The sequence below is a fragment of the Tiliqua scincoides genome, chromosome 14 (assembly GCF_035046505.1).
Source record: "Tiliqua scincoides isolate rTilSci1 chromosome 14, rTilSci1.hap2, whole genome shotgun sequence".
NCBI classification, from domain to species: domain Eukaryota; kingdom Metazoa; phylum Chordata; class Lepidosauria; order Squamata; family Scincidae; genus Tiliqua; species Tiliqua scincoides.
The window spans coordinates 11,103,318-11,124,461 of NC_089834.1; the positions used below are offsets into that span (position 1 = coordinate 11,103,318).

At 46.9% G+C, this 21,144-nt stretch overlaps 1 long non-coding RNA gene and 1 pseudogene across 1 annotated transcript in view; one reads left to right on the forward strand and one right to left on the reverse strand.

Annotated features, from left to right (window-relative positions):
• Positions 1-4,029: 4,029 nt before the first annotated feature.
• LOC136634531 (uncharacterized) overlaps positions 4,030-21,144 on the forward strand; it is a 42,549-nt gene continuing 25,434 nt past the window's right edge. Inside the window, exons 1-3 of the long non-coding RNA XR_010793300.1 lie at positions 4,030-4,377; positions 5,754-5,951; positions 20,870-20,970. This is a non-coding gene — a long non-coding RNA (uncharacterized lncRNA). The remainder of the gene's footprint in view (positions 4,378-5,753; positions 5,952-20,869; positions 20,971-21,144) is intronic.
• Positions 6,676-6,792, reverse strand: LOC136634546 (5S ribosomal RNA; annotated as a pseudogene).

Genomic DNA, 21,144 nt, shown 5'->3' on the forward strand with positions numbered 1-21,144 from the left:
CTCTTTCATGGATAGCAGGATGGATAAACAGTGACATCAACAATGGCTGTACATGCTCTCTTATGTTCTTTATGGATATGATTGGGGGGTTGCCATAGATGGTCAGACAATGTGTTTACTAGACGCAGGGTGGATTGATTTGGGGGGGGGGGAAGAGTGAACACAAAACATTTAAGGCCAGCCTGGTTTTATGGGCCTTGCAGAAATGGGTTAACAGCCAGCCGCTTGTCTCTACAGCCCCAGAGCCCGAAAACAATCGAGGGGAAGGTGTGACCAGCCTTGGTGCTGCAAAGGGGCGCTGGAATGCAGGCACCCCGTGTGAAGTGATCCTTGCCAGAGACGGCCTCGACATCTCCCCGCTGGCCGGTTGCCGCTGCTGCCAGCGGTCCTGTGGAGCTCAGAGTGTGTTGGGTGCTGCCCGCTGGGCTGGAGCGAGTGGGTGATACCTTATCAGGGCAACTCTTTGGGCCGCCTAGTAGTTACAACCGGAAAGAGGCCAGTGGGCCAAGAGGAGGAATAGAGCCAGAGAAAGAGCCTTCCTGCTGTCAGTGGAAAAGAGGTACTTATGTTCCATGGTGCTGGGGTGGGGGGGTGTGTGTGTTTGATTTGGGCAGCCTTCCTGCCTCTAAGGTAATGCTCTCCCCTCTTGAGGGCCTGTGATCAGAGGTTGATGGTTTGTTGGCAGAGGGAAAGCGACAGTTATAGGCCGGGCTTGGAGAGACCCAGGGGGGCAGCCATGTGGGTGGAAGGGGCATGTTTCTGTGCCAGTCTGCAGCTGCAGGTAACTGGCACAATTACCTTGTGGGTCCCCCTTCCCATCCACCTTATTGTGTTCCTAGACTAGGGAAACGAGACAATTCTTTCAAGCTCCCTCCCTGGTGTGCCTCTCAGCAAGAAAATTGGGACTCTTAGGTTGGATCTGGGCTGGGCATATCTTCACCAAGCCTCTCATAGCTGAAATCTAGGAGGGTTACCTTCTACCGGCAAGGGGGTTGGACTAGATGGTCTTGTGGGTTCCTTCCATGATTCTGCGAAAGGGACTTTGGGAGGCAGAGAGATTTCAGCCCTGGAAGTTCAGCGCTCAGCTTGGTCATACTGCCAAGAGAAGGTCGCAGCAGATGTGAATCTGTGGCCACGGGCCCCAGAAGTAAGTAGCCGCTCCAAAGACCAACCACTTTATTCCCGAGGAGGTTCTGCAGGACGGTATAGTCCTTTGGGTAGAAATAAGGGCGCTAGTCCTAATGGCATGAGGATATTCTTGGGCTGCAATCCTAACCATATTTACCAGGGAGTAAACTCCATTGACAATAATGGAACCTTCTTCTGAGTAGACACGTATAGGATTGGGCTCTTGGTTTGGTGGTTGGCAACCTTCAGTCTGGAAAGACTATGGTAGGAGCCTACAGCACCCGGTATTCCCAGGCGGTCTCCCATCCAAGTACTAGCCAGGCCTGACCCTGCTTAGCTTCCAAGATCAGACAAGATCGGGAGATAGTGTTCAGTATAGGGAGATGGTGGCAACCTTCAGTCTCAAAAGACTCTGGTAGAAGCCTACAGCACCCGGTATTCCCAGGCGGTCTCCCATCCAAGTACTAACCAGGCCTGACCCTGCTTAGCTTCCAAGATCAGATGAGATCGGGCATGTATTGGGCTCTTGGTGACCCAGCTTTGGCCATGATTCTCCCATTCGATGCATCAGCTGCATCGTGTCCGAACTCTGGCTTTGTGTACTGCATTTATGTTCTGAGATCTCCCAGGCAGATTTTGAATGCATATATCCTTGGAGATCCAGCAACGTATTAAGACTATACAACAGGGTCGTTTTGATGGTGCTGAGGATGCAATACGTAATAAATAATTTACTTTATAATAAAGTACTTTATACAAAATAATAATATTAACAATAATACATTTATTTTATTATAATATTGATATCATAATGTGATATTATATTATCAATATTTAATAATCAATACAATAATAACAGAGATGTTATTATAAACTTGATAATTAACAATATTATTAATATTAATAATTATTATTTATTGCTATTTTGTGCGAAAAAGCTCAGATAATAGCTCAGGACGGAATGGGGGAGCAGAAAGAAGCGACTCTAATTCTGAGTTAATGACCTTAAGGCTGCACTCTTGGACCGCTTACCTGGGACTAAGTCCCATTGAATTTAATGGGATTTCCTTCTGAGTACACATGCGCAGGATTGTACCCTGAGTTCATTTTCCCTTGTGTTTCAAATCCTTGTGTACGTGCAAGGCGGACGGACAGACAGAATGGTGCGATTGACCAGTCGGTGGGGGAAAAGGGGGATTTCTAGCTATTCTCCCCTCCCTTGCTGGATCGCCTTGTCTTCCCAAATATCTTGATGGATCCTGCGTGCTGAGCCACAGAGGTGGCTCTGCTGGGAGGTGATGCTTTTTGTAGAAGAGAGGAAGGCGCCTTTGTGCTGATTTGGGGCCCAATCCTATTCAATTTCCATGTGCCGGCGCAGCTGTGCCAGGAGGGGCATGCGCAGAGGCCTCTTCAAGGTATGGGAACATTTATTCACTTATCTCTGGGCTTCATTGTGGCTGCACTGGTGCCGAATAGTTGGACAGGATTGGGCCCTTAGGCCGCAATCCTAGCCACACTTTCCTGGGAGTGTGAGAATATATTGGAACTTACTTCTGAGGGAACAGGCATAGGCTTGGTTGGTTAGAGCCCAATCCTTTGCATATTTACTTAGAAGTAAGTTCCATTATCATCAGAGAGGCTTATATTTAAGTGTGGCTAGGATCTCAGCCTTTGACTCTCTGACCCTCAGCTATTTAGGAAGAGCACTGGACAGATGCATTGCTGGGGGGGGGGTGTCTTACCTGTATACAGGTATAACCCCCTGGTGCACCTTTCACCTACAGGTATGCCTTGCAGATGTTGGCCTGGCTGTAAAGGAAGCATCAATATCTTTTTTGCATGGGCTTTATTCCAGAGTCCGCACACCAAAGAGCCTATTCTGCTCCCCCCCATATAGACTTTGATCCCAAGTGCCAAGAAAGCGGAAGGAGGCAGAACCCCTCCCCCCCTTTCAAGCCTTTCATTCAAGGCAGGACAGAGGAAGGTAAATCGATCACAGGTGTTCAGGAGAGGCCAAAGCTCCCTTTGGACACCCCCAGCAAACTCTCCCAGTTGGGCTATTAGGAATGGCTTCCCTTGTCAGTTTCTTCCTCTCTGCCCCCCCCCCTTCAGTGAGGACAGCCTGGCTTCCTTTTCTGACCCAATAAGTTACCCCTTGTTGGGGGGGTCCACAGGTGATGGGGGAAAGAGAATGGTCCACCCTTCATTTTTCCCCACACATGGCTGACTGCCTTGTCACTGCAGCTGTTTATATGGGGGAGAATCCCCAAATGACAACAGTTAAACCAGTGGCAATTTTATACATGGGAACACACAGTTAGTGGGGATCCCAGAAGCCAGAGGTGATGGTGGGGGCTTGAGATTTTTCAGGCAGGCATGAGGCTGTGTGTGTGTGTACTTGTAAGACACCTGTGGAGTTACAGTGATCAAAAGTTACTAGCTTTGTAGTAGCAGCAGCAGCAGGAAAAGAGCTGGATCTAGTAAACACCAGCCTTCCCACGTAGTAGTTGTTACTACATGTAGTAGGTGGTAGCAGTAGTTACTACTGCCTCGATCCTTCAGATTTGTTCATTCTGCAGTTCTGTGATTAGCCTGGTGCTCTGGGATTAGTAACACACAATTTGTGTGTGTGTGGTTTTTAAAAATGAAACTGATTGTAAAAAAAATAGCAACTTTTTCCTTTAGGAAAAATTGATCTACTCATTTGGGCTTCTTCCTTAAAGAAAAGGCTAATGTGTCTGGGGCTTTTTACCTTATGAAAGATGCTTGGGGTGGGGTGGGATACAGGATAATTAGGAATATTGGAAGGAAATCCAAAGGTGATTTGATTTGCACCCCTGTCCCTTACTACTAAAAGTTGGGGAGGGGGCAAGCAATGAATTGATAAACACAAAGTTTTCAAAAGTGAAAATACTTTTCTTTGTGGGGGAGGGAAAGGTGAAATTACCTTTTTGTAGACAGTTGATTAACTAGCCGGAGCAATTTGCTATCAGGAGAGGGGTGGTATCTCTCCCCACCACTTCATTGTCATTAGAAGGCACTGCAAAACAGGAGAGGGTACCTCTGAATTTGGACTTTGATGAGCAAATAAGGAGGGGGTGGCGTTGATTTTTGCACGTTGATAAGGCAGGATATAAATAAATCGGGCAGGAGCAATATGTTTTGTCTTGAAAGGAGTGGGTCTCTAGGAAAGCTTGGGGGAATCTGTACTCAGCGTTGCTGGAAACTGGGGAGTAAAGAAGGTGAAAGGTAGGCATTGTAGTTAAATCGAAATATTGGGATTTATTGTGTTGTATATGGGGAGGAGTAGGGAACACAATTTGTCCTGGAAGGGGGGGGGGGGAGATGACTTGACTGGACTCAAAGAAAATGTATACAACCCTGTGGTTAAATCCTAGTGTGTGTGTGTACACATATATCAATATAAAGTGTGTGTGCATATCTATCTACCTACCTACCAAGTAGATACAGGCTTATTAAGTAACTCACCCTGATCTCTCCTCCACAAAGTGAAGATACATTTCATTGACTTCAGTGGGGCTGACTTCCAGGATCAGGTCATCGGAGCACGCTTACCTGGGAGTAAGTCTCACAGCTTACAGAGCAATGCTATGTACGTGTTTAATCAGAAGTCAGTCCGGTGGAGAAGCGCGGCTGGAATTGCAGCCTGAAGCCGGAGGAAACAACCACAGGATCGGGCCCCCACAGGATCGGGCCCCACACCGTAAGTGTTCTAGCGGGATGCCCTGCTAGGGGTCCAATTCAATCAGGTGCTCACATAGATAGCTATGAGGTCCATGCAACCAGGTGGGACTTGCACTGTTCTCAAATATGATTGTGTGTGTGTGTGTGTGTGTGTGTGTGTGTGTGTGTACAAGAACCAGTTTTCTTTCTCATAATGGCGCGATCCAGCCACAACTTAAGCCCACTGAATGTATATGTGCAAATATGGGCACAAGCTCTGCTAATAAACATGGCCAGGAACTCTCTCAAGTCTTTCAGTGTGGGAGAACTAGCAGTTAAGAGCCCAGTCCTAGGCATGTCTACTCAGAAGTAAGTCCCATTATAGTCAATGGGGCTTTCTCCCAGGCAAGTGTGGCTAGGATTGGAGACTTAGGCTCCAATCCTATCCACTTGCCTGGGAGTAAACCCCACTGAACGAAGTGGAACTGACTTCTGAGTAGACATGCTTAGAGTCCTGCCTTAAGGCTCCAACTCTATGCAAGCTTAATAGGGAGGGTGTAAGGTTACAATCCTATCCACACTTCCTAAGCGTAAGCCCCATCAAGAAGACTTCTAAGTAGACATTGTGCCCTAAGTCCCATTGTGTTCAGTGAGGCTCCCTCCAGGAAAGTGGATAGAATTGGAGCCTTAATTGCTAGTTTAATTGCGCCCTTTTGAGCACAGCCCATCTTACTTTGAAGTAAACATGAGGTTCAGCCTGTACCTCTCTCCCACTTAAGGTTCACACTGCAATCCAGTGCATATTTACTCTGGAGTAAGTCCCACCCTTTTTAACAGGACTTACTCCCAGGTGGGTGTCAAAATAATTGCCTACTTGGAAGAACTTAAATTTTGGGTAGTCCTTGAAGCAAAAATGTGTTTAATGTTCTCTCTCTCTCTAGCTCTGTGCCGGCATGTGAAAAGTGTATCCCTTGAACTTCCCAGTTGAGCTAGAGAGCCAGTCTGTGTAGCTAGTCAAGGCTAGCTTGTTGTCACCTGCCTGGACTAAGAAACATTAAAGCACCTGAAGGAGTGGTTGGACCAATGTGACACAAGCTCTGATGGTCCAGGAGGAAGACTTCCATGCAACAAGAGTGGAGGTAAATTTGTGCCGGATCCAGACTGTGCACGTCTGTTGATTTGACCATTGAATGGACTTCTAGGTTAGAAGTGGGCAGCTCTAGCCCTTCTCAGAAGTAAGAATGCAGTGGGCTTCACTCTCAAGGGCTGCAAGCACCTCTGAGTTCAGAATTGTGAGCCCCACACCACCCGTGTCTATTCAGAAGTAAGGGCCCAATCCTAACCAACTTTCCAGCACTGATGCAACCAAGTCAATGGGGTGTGTTCTGCGTTTCGGAGGGGGGGGGGCAGTCACGGAGGCCTCCTCAAAGTAAGGGAACACTTGCTCTCTTGGGGCTGTACTGCGGTTGCATCAGTGCTGGAAAGTTGGCTAGGATAGGGCCCTAAGCCTTGCTTGGGGACCCACCACAGCAGCTGCTCTGTATCTCAGACAGCCCAATGGCAAACTACAGGAGAAAGCAGAATGACACTTGGTGCAAGAATGGCACAGTTTTAAGAGACTGTGGTGATGCGCTCAGGGCCTACCGTGGATGATAAAATGCTGGTGGATCTAAGTGGTTGGCAACCTTCAGTCTCGAAAGACTATGGTAGAAGCCTGCAGCACCCGCTATTCCCAGGCGGTCTCCCATCCAAGTACTAACCAGGCCTGACCCTGCTTAGCTTCCAAGATCAGACAAGATCGGGAGATAGTGTTCAGTATAGGGAGATGGTTGGCAACCCTCAGTCTCAAAAGACTATGGTAGAAGCCTGCAGCACCCGGTATTCCCAGGCGGTCTCCCATCCAAGTACTAACCAGGCCTGACCCTGCTTAGCTTCCAAGATCAGACGAGATTGGGCATGTGCAGGGTAACAGTTGCTGTCTGGGATTGATAAAGTACCACTGGAGGGTGGGGGTGTGTATTAAAAGCTACACCAAAGCTGTGCGTCCTCTTGCCAGAGTCCCCTGCATCTCTGTCCCGAGGAGCTTACAATCTAACTGTACAAAACCAGTCTCGTTAAAGTATTTTAAGCTCCACGTAACTCAGGCATGCATAACTCCTACCAATTTGTGTCTCCTCGGAAGTAAGCCCTACTGGCTTCCGCCCAGACACAGGGAGGTTTTCAGGGGCTCCAGTCAAAAAAGTGACTGCTTTGCCCAGGATCTTGTCCTGCATTTATCCTGGCCGTATACCTGTAAGGAGGTGTAACAGATATGCCCACCTTATGTCTGCAAAAAATAACATGAGTGTAATTCTTCTACAGCACCTTGAGAATTGCTCTCCACCTGTCTCTCCCCCCCATATTATTCCTTGCCCATTAATTTTGAGCAGGAGGACATTAACTCGTGTCAGATTTTCCAGTTGGAAGAGAGCAGTAGTGGCTGCTGTTATTTATGTTCACATTCTCTACAGCCCATCCTGCGTATTTGGGGGGAGTCGACCCCCTCCCCATTTTCCCTATAACCTCCTCCGTGACCCTCAAAATTCTTGTGCCAGAAGAAAACGGACAGAAAACCTTCTCTTTTGTACCCAGATTGAAAGCAGAACTTGTTTGACCAAGTTGCTTTGGAAAGGAAAAATAATATGACCTGTGGGGATTGTTGTATGATTTTATGAAGCCATAAATATTTGAATGCCTGCATACATGACCAGAACTTGGGGATTACGTGTGTGCAGGGAAATTTGGCCGGGGCTTGGGTTTTGTAGCAGGGGGCTCAAAGGAGGCCATCCTGTGTAGCCTATTAAATGGCAACCTGATCTAGATAAGGCCCAGGGGTTGGAGTAAAATGCACTGAGCACAGTCCTCTGAGATTGTCACCTGGTCAGGGCTCATTGGGATGAATGGGTGCTGCGCGAGGGCCCTGAAGATCTAGCAAGGCAGCTGCTTTAGATGCTTGAGAATGGCTCTAAGCAAATGCTCTATCTATGGCTACAACCCTATGCATCGCTCACTCGGGAGCAAGCCCCATGAAACATGGGTGGGGTCCCTTCTGTGTAATTATGCTCTGCACATCACACTTTCATTCCCTCCCTCTGTGGAGCTCAGGGCAGTGTACGTGGCTCCTTCTTGTGTCTTCCCAACAACCCTGTGAGGTAGGCAAGGCTGAAAGGCAGCAACTGGCCCCAGGACACCCAGCAAGCTTTGTGGCAGAGTGGGGATTGGAACCTGGATCTTCCAGGTCTAAGACCAACACCGGAACTGTGACACCATTCTGGCTCTCGATTCACTTAGGAAGGAGAAAAGTGGAAGGAAATGTACATGGTGTGTGTGTGTGTTTCTCCTGTTTAATCCTCTATTTCAGAACAGCCCTGCAAGGTAGGCCTATGTTAGTAAACTGTTCCTGCAGTTAGATTGTAAGCTCCTTAGGACAGAGACTTGAGTGACTCTGTGAAGTGAATGAGCAGCTACAGTGTCTTGGGTCTGGTTATTTAGGCGAAGGCCCTATTTTGCTGGGGGAAATATGAAATAGAAGTGGACCTGTAAATGTATATGGGGAAACCCATAAAACAATAGACTCTCCCACAGGGCTCTCAGTTAGGGTCCCCGTCATTCACCTGCTGGCAGCTTCTGGGGCTGTTCCTTGCTAGTCAACAGGCTCCCAGCCCTAAAGCGGCTTATTTTATTTCTGCCACACTGTCTCTCACCCCACACTTTCCCAATCTCTGTATCTTGACTTTTTATTTGTTAATATCGCTTACATGTTCTCTTTGGATGGGCTTCAAAGCGTTGTGATGGCGGGGTGTGTGTTAAGTCTCTTTGCATGCTGCAATGAAATACCCCTCTGTGTTTGGCAGGCCCAAAGGCCGCTGGCTCCCTTTGTCCCTTTGGGCCGGGGGTCCTTCTCTTCCCCCCCCCCCCGCCTGTCACAATCACTTATGTAATGTTTTCACTTGCAAAAGGATTTTGCTGTAGATTAATGGCTCCAAACCACCAGCTGGACTATTATCTTCAACTGTGCAAGGGATTGGGGTTGGTGGGAACAGTTCTTTCCCCCCAATGCTTAAGGAGCACCAAAAGATTGACAGATCTACATGATTCACAATAGGATCCATGACCATTCCTGCAAGAAGATAAGAATTCTCCATATATATAGAAAAGATCTGCCGGATCCCGAACCTAGGGGCACTTTGGAAAAATCGCTCCAGCATGGATCCTCCCAATGAATAGTTGATTTCTGGAATTCTCCAGCTACCATGGGCATAACAGGAAGGCGAGGCTCATCAATGGTTCTTAGCTAAACTGGACCTCCATGTGTAGAGGCAGTGTATACGTAAATGCAGGTTTCTAAGGAGAAACAGTAGGAGATTTGTAGAAACTTCTGGTTGTATCCACTGTGTGGCATAGGTCATAGGGTTTTTACAGCAGGATCCTGGTTGTCTGATGTTGGCAACCTTCAGTCTCGAAAGGCTGTGGTATCGCGCTCTGAATGGTTGTTCTGGAACAGCGTCTAGTGTGGCTGAAAAGGCCAATTCGGGAGTGACAATCCCTTCCACACCGGGAGCAAGTGCAGTCTGTCCCTGGTCTGTCTCCCTGGCTATGGGCCTTCCTATGGGTTGTCTACTCAGAAGTATATCGCCTTGTGTTTAATGGGGCTTGCTCCCAGAAACGTGTGTATAGGATTGCAGCCTCGTATTCCTAAATTACAGGAGTTGTCAATACCTGGAAAGGGATTTTTTTTTTTGACTTTGATAACATCAGTGTTGACTCTAGGGCTGTTTGTGGAGTAGGAGAAGGAGAGGAGGCACCAGGAAAGAGTTAAACACTCTTTCCCATCAAAATCACAGCCTCCTGAGAGTTCCTATTGGATCCTGTTCTTGTCCTGGTGTAGTTTACCAGTTCTGTTACTGAGCCCAGCTAACCTCCTTGAACTGGGTTGTTTGAACCAGAGATTTGTACTGTCATGCTCTGGGTGAGGTGCAAGATTTCAAGATGGCCATCTTTACTGGTTCCATTGGGATCTCAAACCTCAAAATCTGATCCCACTCTTAAGAGCCCATAGCCATTGCAAACTCAACCTGGCTTAAAAACCATTTAACCTACACTTCCTATAAGCCACCATGAGAGTGAGGAACATCGTCATCAGCTTGTTTTGCTCTTAATGAACCCTGCTTGATTTCCAGAGCAGTTAAACCGTTTTGAAACCAGTTTGCAGCTGTAGTGTGGACAGGCTACATTGATTTCCACTGTCTAGTATGGTATGGGGGGATGCTTTAACTGTTTTCCCTGTTGAATACATCTGTGTCAGTGCTTCCCAATCTTTCTAGCTCTGCCACCTACTTCATGGGCCATGTCATCCAGATAGCACCCCAGAATACCTTGCAGTACCCCACAGCCAGGGCAGACTGCAACCCATCAAAAATCAGCTTGTGACCCACAGGTGGCTTGCAGGGCCCACAGTTTGGGAGTCCCTGATCTGTATGATGAATTTTGCTCCCTAAGCATCGGATTCTAGCTACTTCATCCCCCAAACAACCAACTCATTCTACACCCCCTAGACTAGGAAAGGTGATTGGGTTCAGAGCTGCCTGGGGAGGTGTGTCTCCTGGCTCATAAGCAGGCTATAGTTCTTCCCTGATTACCTGCAAATGTGCTCCCTCACAGCCCAATCCTATGCATGTCTACTCAGAAGTAAATCCCTTTAGGGTCAATGGGTCTTACTCCCAGGAAAGTGTGGATCGGATAGGGCTCTCAATCATCTGTGACATGGTGACAGGCAAGCAGCTGCAATGCATTGGTAGATGTATTAAGGATAGTAAATATCCACAATTAGATCATTGTTCATAGCTCACTTATTGTGTGTGTGTGTGTGTGTATAATATATATATATATAATAGGGATGAGATTCAGTATTATAGGCTCGGCAGGCCAGCTTTGCATGCAGAAAGACTTGAGCTTTGTCCTGCTGGTAGGACAGAAAACAGAATTTCATCTGAAACCCTGAGGAGTGACTGCCCATCAGTGTCAAGGCTCTTAAGCAAGATGAACCTATAAGTCTGACTTTGTATGAACTAGGAAGTTGCTCCTGTGAGCAATTCCTGGGAATTATTATGATTCCCACATGACAGGTGTCTTGTTTATTGGCTTTGTTTCTAATTGTGGCAGAGGGATTAAGAAGTTGAGATAGAGAGGGTAGTTTGCCCGGGTGAAGTCATAATGGAGAGCTTGTTCATACCAGCCTCTCCCCAAAAAAAATCATGTGACACCATTGTTTAATGGACTGTATCACCATAGATGAAATCTGATGAGATCTGAATGCTCCTTCAACTTGGTTAAAGGTTCAAAGAAATACTTAATTTACAAATCAGGAGCAGAGGCTTTAACACTTGGGGAACAAGGGACTCTAGAACTGTCCCCTTTGTATGCAAGTGTGATGGGGATGACCTGTGAGCAGGGAGCTCCAGCAGAGTCATCCATTCCCTTTGGAGTCTGGAGAGAAAAAGGAATATATGAGGAGAGTCAAAGGAAATGAAATTAAAGAACCATGCTTCCTGCAAGGACCACAGAGAGGACAGGTAGATGGTCTCAGGTGACTGGACAGTATATCCCTTTATGGACCATGAGAGGGGGTTGTAGGGGTTAAATTGTACCCAGGTGGAGGGTCAAACAGGGACCTCAAGAGCCAAAAGAGGGACCCCAGAATTTTCCTAGGATCTCACATTTTTCGGGCCCATGTGGTGGTGCAGGGCGTACATCATATCTGGGCTTGGGGTCAAAAGGGGGGCTTGGTAGCCAAAGGAGGGGAGCCAGAAAATGATGAGATGCCGGGGAGATGTGCTGGGATCTCAGAAAATGTTTGCAGCTATTGAGTGAAGTCCAACATTCGCATTTTGTGTAAGCCTATATGGTTTGATATATCATAATTTGTAAAAATTATGATCCAAAGAGGGTATGAGATTATGATCCAACGGAAAAGGGGAAGGCCCCCCCCCAAAGAAACTTTATATGTACCCCCTGATAAAATTCTTCTCGGAGACCCTGTTGCCCGCAGAGTCATGCAGATGGCGTTGCTTCCAAATTTCAGCACATGGGCCCTCAACAGCCGTGGCCCACCAATCTCTGATATGGATGCAGGGATGGAAGTTGCAGGAGTTGAGCAACCCTTGAGGTGCAGGACTGAGGTCTGAACTAAGGAACTCCCCACACCCTTCTCATGTATGGCTAGCTCAGCCTATGGTAGGAGCCTATGGCAGAACTGCACACTCTCCTTCAACCTGAGTGTCAGAGAGAGAGAGGCTGCCCAAAGTCAGTGGCTGCTATTAACCCCAGATTCTGTTAGCACGTGTCTGGAAGGGCTCTGGCCCACTCGCGCTCCTTTGATCACCCTTTGGAAAACATCTCTAATGGATGGCTTCCTTTGTAGTATCCCTACACATTTTCCAAATGCAAAATACAAAAATAAATACAATTCTGCCCCCCCCCAAGCGCACTTGCAAAGTACGTGTTGCCTGTTCCTGGGCATTTAAAAAAAAAAATTACTGAGCACATCAAAAGCCCCTCACCTCAATTCCAACAAGCAGTTTTGTGATTGGAAAGTGGGCCTTAAAATAATACAGTGGTGTGTGTCATTTTCTTGGCTCCAACGACTGCATTTTTTTTTTCCGCCCTGTCCTTTCTCTCCAAATGGCCTGCACTTATTTTGGACAGGGAGGGGGAATGGGAGAAAGTTGCATTCGACATGGAAAGGAATTAAAGAGAAAGAGATGTTTATTTTGTTATAATGTTGGCTCCTCTTTAGCTTGCTTTCTTGACAGCTAGCCCTGTTCTTAATCCCAAAGTGGGCAAAGCCAGGCCTGGTGACTGGATCCATCCAATGAGAGCTTCCAATCTGGCCCCCAGCTCCTCCCCCTTAGCTAAAAAGTTAGACCCTTCTCCCACATGTGGGTGCACATATATACATCAAAGCCACCCAGATGTCGAGGTCCTGCTGTAACGTGTGCACTGAATAGGGGGTTGGACTAAATGATCTTTGAGCTGCCTTCCAAGTCTAATAACCTATGCATGGAAGAGGGGCTTGGTTACATACCAAGCAAAATCAAGTGGCCCCTACCTGGGATGAGGGCCAAACTTAAAAGCATTGGCTCCAAAGTGAGAGACTGGGACTGAGAAAGGAAAATGGTCCTCTTTACCTCCCCATTCTTCCTTCCTTTCCAAAATGGCTCTGCAGCTTGAGAAATGTTAATGATTTGGCTGTGGGAATAAATCTGCTCTTTATATGCTCAGAAACACTCTCTTCTTTAGAATTCCCCATACTCAATGGCCGCAACTAGGTTTCTGAGCTGAGTTGAATTAAACTGTGTCTCGATGACCTGGGTTCATCCAAGTTCCAGCTAACACTCTTAGATTTAAATCTAAGTCCGCTCACTAGAAGAGTGGGTCAAGGACCTATTAGTTATAGGGTGCCCTCGCTAAATCTCCCGATCCTTTCTGACACGAGTAAAACACTGCTGAATTTGAGCATAGATCCACTGAAAGCCAGCAGTACCCTCTTTTTGGAATCCAGATTTTTCCAAGAAATTCATGTGCAGGACATGAAAGTAATATCTTTCTCCAGTCACTGTTTGTGTGGTCCCCCCCCCCCTAGCAATTGGCATTCAGAGGTACACTGCTGCAGAAACTGCAGGCTTATTTTCCCTATCTTGGCTGATGGTCTCCTCCAGAAGCTTAAGTAGATGACTAAGGGCCCAATCCTATCCAATTTTCCAGCACCAGTGCAGCCACAATGCAGCCCCAAGGTAAGGGAACAAAAGTTCCCATACTTAAGGAGGCCTCTGTGACTGCTGCCCCATGACAGAGAGCCAGGGTGGTGTAGTGGTTTGGGAGGTGGACTCAGACCTGGAAGATCCAGGTTCAAATCCCCCCTTACCCATGAAGCTTCCTGGGTGACCTTGGGCTAGTCACTTTCTCTCAGCCTCACCAACCTCACAGGGTTGTTGTGAGGGGAAACAAGGAGGGGAGCAGCTGTCCTGAGCTCTTTGGAGGAAGGGCAGTATAAAAATGTGATAAAATAAATAAATGACAAGATGTAGTGCATGCCCCATTGGCACAGCTGCACCGGCACTGGAAAATTGGATAGGATTGGGCCCTTAGCTGGTGGCCTGTGTGTGTGAGTATGAGGAAGAGAGAGGCCTTCCCTCTCTTTCTCATTGGGGACACTGAGGCTACAATCCTGTATATGCTTTCCTGGAAGTAAGCCCCACTGAACATTGCTTCTGAGTAGGCATACATAAGATGGTGTGAATCAGGATTCCAGCATCCTCAAAGACAAAATGGTCCTTATTTTCTTCACAACTTTCCTCTTCATAAGAGCTTCAAGGCTGCTTTCTTAGGCATAGTTCCTGTTAAGTAACACTGCCCCCCCACCAGACATCCTCTTTTTTCAGGACGTGTCCTCTATTTTTTGGCTTGTGTCCTGGAAAAGAACTTAAATGTCCTCCTTTTGCCTGTGAGCCGGCCCCTGAAGGGAGCACATAGCCTTCTTGTAATGAATAAATTGTATGTAATATAGTCTTAATAATATGTAACTAGTTTACTAGTTTAAGTAACTAGTTTACTTAACTAGTGCTTAACAACATGAAATCAATGTATGAGTGCTTTTAGCTTTTCTTTTGTTGTCCTCCATTTTTTGGGTTGTCCTACATTTTAGGGTCCCTTATCCTCTTTTGCAATTAGGACATCTGGTCACCCTGACCCCCCTCTCCAGCAGAATGGGACTTACTCTTGAGTAAATATGTATGGGAATAACTGTGCTCTGGGCAGCCATGTCCAAGACTTCTGGTGATCCATGGAGCCCTAGGGGGGTCCATGAATTGACTTCAAGGGGTTTGAGAGCCAGATGAGGAAGGGGGAAAAAATGTGTGTTTCTTCTGAAAGGGTCTATTGCTTTCATCAGATGCTCAAAGGGGTCTATGATCCAACAACAAAAAAAAAGGTTACAAACCACTGCTCTAGGGGGGCATTTGGCTAGCCAAGGTTGGGACCTCTTCCCCTCCCACCCAACTTCTGACTTCCTCTCTCCTTCCACACACCCCCATCCCAGGAGGGGAGGAAGAGGGAAATTGATGGATCCTCTGACCTGCCACTACCAAGCACACATGAATCAAAGGAGCTCAAAGAGTAGGTGGAAAGGTTAGCCTGAACCTTCCTACCGGCAAGCTCTTTCCCCCTCTTCCCAGCCCCTGGTTGCCCCTGCAAATGCTCAGCCGTGTAATGGGCTTCTAATGAAGACCCGTGATCTGTTTGCTTTAACGTCACACCTCATGGCGGTTTCCTCTGCTAACAAGTGGAGAGGGGGACAAGAAGGGATATTGAGTGTGTGTGTGGCTGGAACTGGAGTCTGGAGGGGTGGGAGGACTGGAGGGCTCTTCCAGGCCCCATCGCAGGCACTTTTACCAAGAAGTAAATCCCACTTTTCCAAGACATCTCAACCAGGCATCATTGCAACATCCTGGGACAAGGAGTTCCATAGATTAATTGTGCCGTGTATGATTGATATTGAGAGTGTGTGTGGAGAGAACTAGAGTCTGGAGGGGGTGGGAGGACTCTTTCGGGGCCCCATCGCAGGCCCTTTGACCAAGAAGTCCCACTTTTCAAGACATCTCAGCCAGGTGTCATCCAAACATCCTGGGACAAGGAGTTCCATAGATTAATTGTGCCGTGTATGATTGATATTGAGAGCATGTGTGGAGAGAACTAGAGTCTGGAGGGGGTGGGAGGACTCTTTCGGGCCCCATCGCAGGCCCTTTGACCAAGAAGTCCCACTTTTCAAGACATCTCAGCCAGGTGTCACCCAAACATCCTGGGACAAGGAGTTCCATAGATTAATTGTGCCGTGTATGATTGATATTGAGAGCATGTGTGGAGAGAACTAGAGTCTGGAGGGGGTGGGAGGACTCTTTCGGGGCCCCATCGCAGGCCCTTTGACCAAGAAGTCCCACTTTTCAAGACATCTCAGCCAGGTGTCACCCAAACATCCTGGGACAAGGAGTTCCATAGATTAATTGTGCCGTGTATGATTGATATTGAGAGCATGTGTGGAGAGAACTAGAGTCTGGAGGGGGTGGGAGGACTCTTTCGGGGCCCCATCGCAGGCCCTTTGACCAAGAAGTCCCACTTTTCAAGACATCTCAGCCAGGTGTCACCCAAACATCCTGGGACAAGGAGTTCCACCGAGCCTCTGCCGCTGGAGGTCTCCAACTTTCTTGATAGACAACCAGGCAAGAGAGGCTGTGCTCCTGAATGTAATTAGACTTGCTGAATGTGTAAGTGAAGGAGTTCTGAGTTCAAATCTTGCACTCTCCGTTGATCTGGTCTCAAATGAATGGTCTGTTCTATCTCCAGTAATGGTTGTAAGGATAAGTTGGAGGTCCGAGTACCTGAGGAAGGAGAGGATACAAATAAATCATCATTGGTCCTGTTGAAGAGGACTTGACAGATCCATCACATGTATATTTACTGGGAAGTAAGTGCCATGTCCAATGAGACTTCCTGGGAGGAAAGTCTGCAGTAGGATTTACTATAGGGTCATGCCAAATGCTACTCCCCTTACCTGATGATGGGCATCTTCAGTGGCATACTCAGGACGGAGCAATGGGGGCAAATGCCCCAGGTGCTAGGTACTTGGGGGGAGGCATCACGATCCACTCCCCCCTCCACCTGTTTTTTATTCCCCCAGCACGGTCGGGAATCATGCTGACTGGCTGTGCCTTTACACAATGCAATTTGCAAGAGTAAAAATGGCACTTTGGCTACCTTTATTGGACTGCTGGATCATGATCTCATTGGAATCAGAGTTTGGGCATTGACTTCTAAGGAAGTTGTCTTGTGCCAATCTCTTTTCTGCCTGAATATTTTCAAAGCAATGCTTAATAACCCCCTCTCCCCCCGCCCCCCACTTCAATGTACATTCCTTCAAAAATGATGTATTGGGGTAGGGGAACTTCTCCAAAGACTGCTAGTTTCTGTCCAGAAGCCGAACCACCGCCCCCCATTAGGCAATGTTCCCCAATCGAGCTGTCCAGGATATCTGGCTTCAGTTCTAAATTAAGCCTGAAAGCATCAGCTGATGCGTCTTTCACAATTAATTAGTTTAGCCTGCATTAAAATCTGGCTTTAATCGGAGATCAGATCTAACCCATCCTGATATCTGTGTACCCCTATTGTTTCAAGATGCCCGTCTGTGTTAGATAGTCATGGGGGTGGCGTGAAGCTTTGCTACTGAAGCCCTCCAAGGATGTGATCGTGGATCAATTAAAACCACTTAAGAGGCTACAATTGCCTTGAGAGTGCCCCTTAGAAATTGAAGCAAGCACACTTATTAAGAACTGTTAGTTCATAACTAAGGCCACAAACCTTGTTTATTCCATTGGACTTTTTTTCATTCCTCATGTATCAAATCAAGGAGTTGGAAGGACACTCGGAGGTCATCTAGTCTAACCGATTGGCCCCGTTGATGGGGGGGGAAGTCCATCACTATAGTTGCAAGACTATATACAACCTCTGGGTTTTAGAGGTGACCTATCTCTGAATGCCAGATGCAAGGGAGTGGCAATAGGAATTGGGTATCTTGTTGTCTTGTGTGCTCCCCAAGGTCTCTGGTGGGCCACTGTGAGATACAGGAAGCTGACCTGGAGGGGCCTTTGGTCTGATCCAGCAGGACTCTTCTGGTGTTCTTATAGCACAGGGATAAGGAGATGGTCATGTACCCCAAGATTCTTTTTTGTCTAATTCAAATGGGGCTTGCATGGGTGAACTTCCCTCTGGATTATGCTGAGCCATACAGGGGATATATGACCTAAGAAATTGGTTGTGGGGGGGACGGGACGTTCAGAAAGTTAGTTATTTTTTTAAAAGGTTGCCAGAGAACAGGGGTGGGAATATTGTGCCCCCATCATGGCCAGTAAATTCCACCAGACGTGCTTCTTGATTAGGGACATAATGGTTTTTGGCCTTCCCGGAGACCATAAAACTGTTTTCAAAGTGGCATAATTTTAATGTGGGTTGGCACCATTACATTGCCTGGGAGGGCATGTGGGTGTGGGGGGCTTCAGCTGGGCCAGAGAAAGGGGGATCTACCGCAGGCTGCCAGAGTTGCCTGCTGAAAATAGCAAGAAGGACCCTGAAAAGTGTGCAGGGCAAAGGGCCGATTAGGGAGGCTGGGTAAGATCCAGGGAGCGGAGCGGGAGACCCAGATAAAGCCGGACTTATCAGTCTATTAAAATACCACTTTCACTTATCTGCGGAGTGCCTTTCGCTCTGCAGCTGTAGCTACAACAAGCTGAATTTGGGGCTTGCAAGAGGAGGAGGAGTAGGGGGAGGAGGAGAAGGACTCTTGCCAACAAATCCTGCAAACCAATTTCTGTTTCTATAGCAGGCAGGGATGAAGGGAAATAGATCAGGGAGCCCCCCCCCACCCCACCCTTCCCTCCCCAGCATCAAATCTCCTAGATTGAACTTCCTCCATAAAGGCCTGTGCAGGAGGTTTTAAAAACAATGTGCTTTCTAGTGCAGTGCTCTTCGCCCTTGGGGTTGGGTACATGAAGCCACAGTGGTGGGGGTCACAGCAATTCATGGGAATGAAAAATGTTGAAGACCACTGGGCTAGAGCACCACCAGGTTAAGGGGGGAGGCAACTTCAGGTACCAGGAGATGGTGTCTCAGGCCTGCTCAGGTTCTTAGCAATGGTGCTACAATAGCTTTCACTAGTGCCAGGCTTCAGGGTAACTTTTTTCTGTCCTCTGTGAGAAGAATATTTGGTTACAGTGCTGAGAGGGTGGCAATGGGGTGGAGAGTGGGCGGCGAGGGGGATGTGGGGGGCAGATCGGGTCCTGGGAGAGGGGCTGGGATTGACGGTGGGGTCCCCCGTCTCATGCTTTATTTATTTATTTACATATTGGGGTCCTGGCATGGAAAAGATTGAAGACCACTGTTCAAGTGGAAATCACTTCTCAAATGTCAGCTGGTTGGCAACCTTCAGTCTGGAAAGACATGGTAGAAGCCTACAGCACCCAGTATTCCCAGGCGGTCTCCCATCCCAGTACTAACCAGGCCTGACCCTGCTTAGCTTCCGAGATGAGACAAGATCGGGACATAGTGTTCAGTATAGGGAGATGGTTGGCAACCTTCAGTCTGGAAAGACTTTGGTATAAGCCTACAGCACCCGGTATTCCCTGGCGGTCTCCCATTCAAGTACTAACCAGGCCTGACCCTGCTTAGCTTCCAAGATCAGGCAAGATCAGGCATGTGGCTGTTTAAAGCTAGGAGGCTGTTTAAACTGCAGTGCTAGAACTTCCCACAGATATTAACTGTATATTGATGGTGTATAATGAACCATCTTAGGTGGAGCTCAGTGGAAAGGTGTTAGCTGATGAGATCTTATTCCTGGGGATGGAAAACTGCAACCCAGTTGCAGTTTTCCAGTTCCACTGAGACCAGGGAGACTTCCTTCTGAGTAGGTCTGCATGGGCTCCAATTGTCCCCCTTGCTAGTTCTTTCCTAAGAGCCCTTCCGCTCCCATGTGCATGGATAAAATTGCTGTCAGCCACCCTGAATGGGCTCCCTATGAATGGAATGATGAGCTGCCATTCCATTTAATGGGTTGCAATGCGATTTAACCCATTTCTGCCCAGCCCACAGGTGAACCCGTTTGGTCCCTGTTTCGTATATGCAAGGTTGGGCAGAAATGATCGTGACTGGTTATCCTGGGACCTGCAGCCTTCTCCCCAAGTGCAGTTTACCGGGAAGTCAGAACTGCTGGACTCAGTGGGGCTTTCCACCCAAGTGCGTAGAAGCAGCCTTATATAGGCTGTTCATAGCTTTAAATAGCCAAGCTGCCACGCAGGAGTTTATTCCCACTCAAAACTGATTCCACAAAGCTGCGCCCATTGTGCTTCATTGCACATGACAGAATGCAACAGTCAAGAAGCCCGGACAACATCTGTGGTGGCTTTCATACACAGGCTTCAATCCTATGTGCACTTTCCTGAGAGTAAGCCCCACTGTGAACCATAGGACTTACTTCTGGATAGGCAAGCATAGGATTGTGCTCTCAGACTTTAGAAGCTCAAAATCATACTGTGTTTTAGTTGTGTGTTTGCATGAGAGAGAGAGAGAGAGAGAGAGAGATTCAATGAACATATAGTGTATACATATGTATGTGTGTGTGTGACTGTACAAACTCTTTAAACCTATAAATCTAAGCACAGTTTTTTTTTTTCCTCATTGATTTGTTAGGCTGGAAGAATACCTATATATAATTTCAATAACCATGTAGGTATCTTCTCTGAATGTAATTCCCAACAAATAGTAGTACCTTTCTCTCTCCCCCCCACTATATTGATCAAGTTCCTTAATAATATACACACAAAATTAGTATTATTAGAATTGGTATTTATTAAAAGTGTAATATATTATAATATGGTGTAATAGTATAATATATTAATATTTTTATTTTAGTAATATATAAGCCTCTCTCTTCTCCCCACCCCATTGAACGTTTCTTAATAATAAACACACACAATTAGTATTATTAGTATTAGTATGTATTAATATACAATATAATATAATATAGTATAGTGTTATATAAGCTTCTCTACAAGAAGTTCTTTTTGGTAGTCATGTAGGTTCTACAGAAACTGGGTTATCTTACAGAAAGTTAATAAGTTTTACGCAAGCCGAACAGAGGATGAAGACAAGAGAGGAGCTTTTAGAGGAAGGATTCAGTAGTCAGTGGTTTCAGTATATAGAGCTTTTGGAGATATTAATAAATTTTCTGCCATGGTTGTCCTTGGCACTAACATCTAGGTGTCCTTTCTTGGTGTACATGGTTCTTTCTTATGTGAAAGACACAAAGTGCGGGCATTTGTTTTGTTCAGGGTAGCTTTCCAGATGATGCTCGGAGAATTGGAAGATGTTAGGAGAACTTTGGAGACCTTTGCCAACTCTTTCCCCATTTCTGTTTCAGGGGCTGGTGGGGGGGCCTTTGCAGCACCCGTTCTCCTTTGACTGAAAGTGCAGCCATGTGGATCTCTGGAAAAGAACCAGCCTGAGGAAACTAAGACCAAGGTAAACGGCTTTGCTCCCATGTTCTTTCTCTTGGTTGTAAATCTGCAACCTGTTGCAACCTGTACATTCTGTCAACTGCAAATGATCTATCTAGAGCACTTGTCATTTGTAAATCTGGGTGGCAATTGTGAAGAAAATTTATTATATAACCAATTGCTCATTACAATATAAAAG